Raw genomic sequence first — 6590 nt, forward strand, 5'->3', positions numbered from 1 at the left:
GCTTTTCCATTGTGTACTAATGAAAATGTGATCTGTGGTCAGTGATAATGGCTTGAGGGACATCAAAACGGGCTATGACATGGTTAAAGAGGAACTGAGCATCAGTCATACCGTCAAAATTATATGTAAAATAGTCAAGGGCGATGATGATATAGCCATGCCCCCTGGTGGAGCAAGGGTTACATGTCATGAAATCTATTCCCTGTGTAGCAAAGGGGCCAATGGTAACAACTGGGCATAAGGGTGTTGGTGGGGCACACTGTTTGCAGTTATAAATCTAACATTCATGGTACTTTTGGAATTCCAGAATGCAATCTTTGAAGATAAAAGGTGCGAAATAACCGGAGCGAAGGATCTTCTAAGAAGTGGCATAACCTGACATGTTACCACCACATGCCCCGGAGTGGCAGTAATTCAGGACTCATTCAGACTCTTCAAGTGTTAGACATCTACGAAGAACAGAATCAACACTGATGTGGTACAATGTATCACTAATAATCTGATAAGGTTGAGACTGATGCCGGACATGGCGTCGCTTGGATCGAGACAAATCAGATTGAAAAGTTTGGGTCTAAAGATAAAAATGATATCTTTGTTGCACGGGTCGAGATTGCTGATGAGAAACAAAGTTTCATCAGGAATTGGCTCAGTAAAATCAGTGGAGGTGTTTGCAGAACGAAGGGCACAGATCAATTTAGAAAACATGAGTGACTTATTTGATTTGGCAGCAGTGAACTCAAAATCAAACTCTTGTATGATAACAATCCATTTAGAGTATTTTCCCCCAAGCAACTGACGAGTCAAAATATAAGTCATGGGGTTGCAATCAGAAATCACCGTGGTCTTTCGTAGAAGAATGTAATGGCAAAATCGTTGAACAACATGGACTGTTGCTAAGGCAAGTTTCTCGACATGTGTATATCGATTTTCTGTATGAATAATATTTCGACTTAAATAATAAACCACATGTTAATTTCCATCGTCATCATCCTGAACCAGCACTATAGCAATTTTACTGTCAATTGTGGCCAAGTATAGGAAATAAACGTGGCAGTAGTCAAGGGGATGCAATAAAGGAGCACTAATGAGTGTTTGGTTTAGAGCATCGAAATATTTCTGGGCAATTTCTTCCCAAATGAATGGGATCCCTTTCTTAAGAAAGCAAGTAAAACCCTTGGCAAGCTCAGTGTAATTAGGGACAAAGCGAGGAAGAAAATTCACCTTCCCTTACAAATTTTGCAATTGGTGTAGTGATGAAGGAGGGGGTAAATTTACAATAGCCTCAACTTTCAAAGGATCTATTCAAATGCCTTATTTGGACACAGTAAAACCCAAGAGCCAACCATACTCGACACAAAAGACACATTTATTTGGATTGAGATGGATATTATAGTGTCGACAACATAGAAAGATTGCTCGAAGATGGTCTGGATGGTCACGACGCTTAGAAAAATGAGCTGGTAAGTCGTCTAGATAAGGTTGAACAATGTGTTTAATATCATGAAAGGCATATGACATTGCTCTCTAGAAGGTAGCACCAGTGTTTTTGAGACCGAAGGGGAGCTTCTTATAAGAAAATGTCCCAAATGGATAGATGAAAGTAGTCGTGTGTTGATCAGCAGGTAATATGTTAATCTAGTTATAACCAAAAAAGCCATCCATAAAAGATAATATCTCACTCCCAGCGCACTCATCAATGTTTTGATCAATAAAGGGAGTAGTATAATTGTTTTTAGGGAATGTATGACTGATGACATGGTAATCAACACAAACTCAGATCGTTCCCCACTTTTTAGTAACAAGTACGATATTAGAGACCCAATCTGTTAATGGAATAGGGTAAAAAAACCATCCTTTAGAAGTTTTTCAACTTCTCCCTTAATAGTAGCGGCCTTTCTGGGAAGAATTGGACGGAGCCATTGACGAATGGGCTTTGCATTAGGATACGTGGGTATTTCATGCACCACTATAGCTAGATCAATACTAGGAATTTCCTTATACGACCAAGTGAATACACTATGAAATTCTCTAAAAAGATCAATGTAAACCCTAATCTCATCATAAGAATAGGAAACCTCGATGTGAATGTTCTCGACAATTCCAGGTTTAATGGAAATGTCGATCAGATTGGTTGTAGTAATATTTCCTATATTACCTTCAGACAAAAATCTGCACACCAAAACATGTGTTTGAAGTGGATATGTTGGGTTATGAGAAGCAAAAAATTCAAGACATAAAGGAATCTCGCTAAGACTTAGAAGAAACAAGGAACGATGATGGGAATCATTCCGAGGAGTTTCGTTAAGAGACATAACCTCAACAATACTCTCTTCAATGGGTAATATCTCGTTCAAGGGATCTAGAGAATCCCAAGAATCAAGCCAAGGATATTGTGAATACATATCCAGATGCATACTAAGAACAATATGACTTTCTGAAGCAATTGTTGAAGCCAAGACAATTTCTTGATAAGCTTGTTCTAAAGGACTTAGCGACATAACATCACCAAAAGAATCAACTTGATCCATAGTAGGGATGATCCATGGATCATTGGAGATAGAGATCATGTTGATCGAGGCAACATGTGGAGGTGGGAGAGAAAAAGTTCCCATTAAAGGAGAATCTTTGAAAATACCTTCCCCCACACTCTCATATGGAATATTGGTATTTCCCACATATAGGATGTTTCCATTCGAAGCATTGGAAGAGAAAAAGGATAGTTGATCGATGGTGATAATGTTCCCCTCATGAGAAAAATGGAGCACTTGTAACAAAGAGGAAACTACAAAAAACATGGCATGGGTCCAACTTCGCCCAAGTAGAAGGTTGTAATTCAGATTCACATCTACAACTTCTACTTCTAACTCGACAATATCCCCTTCCAAGGTAATGGGAACCTCTACCATCAAAGTCTTCTATGGTGTTCGGGGACTGGTTGAGAGGTGGAGGTCCAACAGATTTCCAACATGAAACAGACATTATGCAGGTGGAATAACCTTCATCAATGACATTCGTATGGGTCGTCTTTCCTTTTATGATGACTTGATTCAAAAATGCAATTTGATGAGGAAGATGGGGAACATGGTTTTCTAGATCAAAAGTGATCAAATTCGAATCGACAGGATCAATGCCTCCTATAGTAGACAATAATGATTTCTGCTTCATTGTACAAGTTTGGAGAAATTTCAAGGCAGACATCATCGAAGGCACTTGAGCTAAATCTTTGACAATACTGTAATTCTGAGAAACTCTAGTGTTCATATTATAAGATGACTTCTGAAGCACACCTTTGGGAGGCAGTCGGATGACAGATTCATTATTAGGTCTCTCGATATGGAGAGGACCGTAACTAGGCAGAGCGAAAGTAGAAGGTGTATCAGTGGCTTCCTTTCCCACCGTCTTCTTTTGAGGAGTCTGATAATATTTAGATCGGGTAGCAACAGAAATCGGTTGTGTACCCATCATGTAAACTTGAGAACCAGAAGAGGTAGAGGATTTTGGTTGGCCTACCAACTAAGACTGTTGAGATGAAAATGGCTCTTTTAGTACAGTCAGAGTCCCCTTCAATAAACAACTAAGTTCGCATGACAAGGACAATCCTTGGTGTAATGATCTTCCTCACAAATGAGGCAAGGATATTTAGGCTTCTGTTTGGAGGCATCATCAATAGATGGCTTAAGAGGATCATGTTTTTGGATACTAGAATTTTCTTTACCTTTACCCTTCTTCTTACCTTTCGAGGCTTTTTCCACCATGATAGACTGGACGGCATTGACCTCGGTGGTTTTATTAGGATTTGATGAGTTTTTCGAAGGAGGATTAGAACCAATATTCGAAACATATTTCTGCTTCGAAGAAGATTTAGTGGAACTTTCAGATGTTGATCCAGTTATACCATCAATAGGTGGTACATCTTGAGACTTCGAAGATGTTGGATCCGAATATGGCCTTGCAGCATTAGGAAAAATTTCATACAGTGTGCCAGATTGGGAATAAACCAAATCCAAATACTAAGCACGAGAAATGGCCTGATCCTCAGTAACAAAACCACCCATCACTATATCTGTAGTGATTTTTTTTACGAATGACTCGGTGAACCATTCCTGTTTCAAAGATGTAAGGAAGTGGGTACCAGTTTCATAATGAACCAATGAATGGAAGTGGGTGCGGAAGGCCATGTCCAAAGAGTTGAAGTCTACATAGGTACCTTAAGGCAACTTGATGTACCACTTTGCGGAAGCACCTATCAAGGTTCACTGAAAGAGGAAGAGACGAACAGAATCATCTACGTAGGAATTGGAAGAACACCATAAATGATAAGTCATCACATGGGCCTGAGGGTCCTCTTTAGATTTTCTTTTGAATTTTGGGAAATCGCTCAGAATTTTAGTGGGAACTAGAGGCCAAGAAGGCAAATGAAGAATCGGATCATTAGTAAGCCTTGAGATATCAGGCAGTTCCAACGACACTAGAAATGGAAGGCCTAGTGTGTGGGTTCCAACCTTATTGGTAAGGGTTTTTCCCCCAAAGTGGAGTATTTTGACCATAAGGGGCTTGATGTTTCCCCCACTGAGGGATATATTGACCATAAGGTGAATTTTTTCCAGGGTAGGGTTGATATTGACCTATCATAGGCCGTTGATAACCATAACGAGGATAAACATTTTGCATGGCATATGGAGTGTAAGGTTATTGCAACTATTGACCATGGTAATAAAGTTATTGGCCTTGTCGTTGCGGGGTTGTCCTTGTGTCTACAAGGTTTGACTTTTTTGATATACAGGTTGGGTTTGTTGCTTCAAGGGTTGAGCTTGTTGCTACAATGGTTGACTTTGCGATACAAGGGTTGATTGGGTTGTTGGACAAACTATTTTTGCTATTGCAAAGGCTGTTGAAACTGCTGCAAAGATTGCCCCTACTACTGCAAAGTTTGTTGAACAATTCATTGAGGAATTATTTTTTGGTACTGATAAGTTCCATTTGGGAATTGATTATATGCACCGAGAATATGATTTTTACCAGGTTGCACATGAGGACCCATTTGTAGAATATAAGGTGGAATCTGCAATGCATGTGAATCATATGGAACATAAGACTATTGGAGAGGTACCTGGGCTATATAAGGCTGTTGATACTGGATATTACCTACCCTGAATGAATTAGCAGGATTAGGACTACCACTAACAGGTTGACTTACTCCAACCATGTGAGTTTGTGATCCACTCACATGGGTTCCACTCGAAACAAGAGGTATATTCATATTTTTTCCCCCAGACTGTGAATGAGGTGGTGGTACATTTTGTACACTTGATGGGTGGACCGAGGAACTTACAGACATATAAACTGAAACTGTCAATTGCACTAGAATGGAAGGTTGAAATGATGGTAACGGCTGTGATGGAATAGTTGGTTGAATTAGAACTAAAGTAACGGTATTTTTTAAAGGAATATGAGAGGTCACATTAGGAATAAATGGAAAAGAAGTAGGCATAGAATTTGATGACCAAATAGGATTTTGATATAATTAAGGAGCACTAGGAGTTCTTGAAACTAGTTGAGCCAAGGTTGTATAACCATGTGGAAGCATAGGCCCATTGTTCACAGGAGGTGGTTGAGATGGAACTCTTCCTTCATAAGGAAAGCCTTATGAGGGAAAGTCATATTCGAAGTCATTATGAACACTAGGAGTGTGAGTAGCGAAGACTTCTGGAGGACCTCGAGGAGAGGTACGTATCTCACCTTCTGTTCAAGCCATAGGTGGAAATATCTGGCAAGGATGAATTCGAGACGGACGAGGAGATAACTCCAAAGGAACACCAAGTCGATCATATGGACTATAAGGGTGTTGAGGAGATATCACAAATGGATCAAATAACAGATTTGGAGGACATAAAACAAACCTTTGTGGTCTCTCAGGGGTTTCTGGATTAGACTCCTGAGACGACGATGAGTCTCGAGGTGGAGGACAAGAAGCAAGGTGTTTGATACTTGGGACAATTCCAAGTTTAAAGCCTTGAGTTTCAAGTGACTGAGAAAGTTTAGGGTGAACTCCTTGTGCAGAACCTTCAGTATCAGATGATGAAGGGGAACTGTGAGGTGAACTCAATGGTTCAACCATGATGACTTTCTCTTAAGAGTAGAAGGAGAAGAGATGACTTCTTTGAGGGTCAATTAAAATTAAAATTTACGAGGATTTACTCAATGTGAGGCCAAGAATAAATTTCATGGGTTCGACATATTATCGTTGGTAGTTAATTTTATGACACGAAACAACAAATGAATCAAAAAGGGTAATGCTAGGCAAGAGGGTTTACCAAGTAATCATGAACCATTATATGCACCTTAGCCGAAACCAAGGACTTATCATATGATGACCGATCTCCCTGAATGTTTTGTTCGGTGTATCATGTTTACAAGGTGGTTGACTAAGTTACATGTGGCTAAACGATAGAAACCTAGTGGGGTCTCCCAATATATACTCGATGATACGGGGAGCACAAGTCCATGTTAATGATGTCTAATGCATAATCGTTTGATGAGATCATCCCTATATACTTTCCATACTAAAGTGCCTCATATATACCCGAAAG

This window comes from Pinus tabuliformis, chromosome 2_1 (genome assembly GCF_031772625.1).
Source record: "Pinus tabuliformis cultivar Carrire ecotype Pingquan chromosome 2_1, CPIR1, whole genome shotgun sequence".
In the NCBI taxonomy this organism is placed as follows: Eukaryota; Viridiplantae; Streptophyta; class Pinopsida; order Pinales; family Pinaceae; genus Pinus; species Pinus tabuliformis.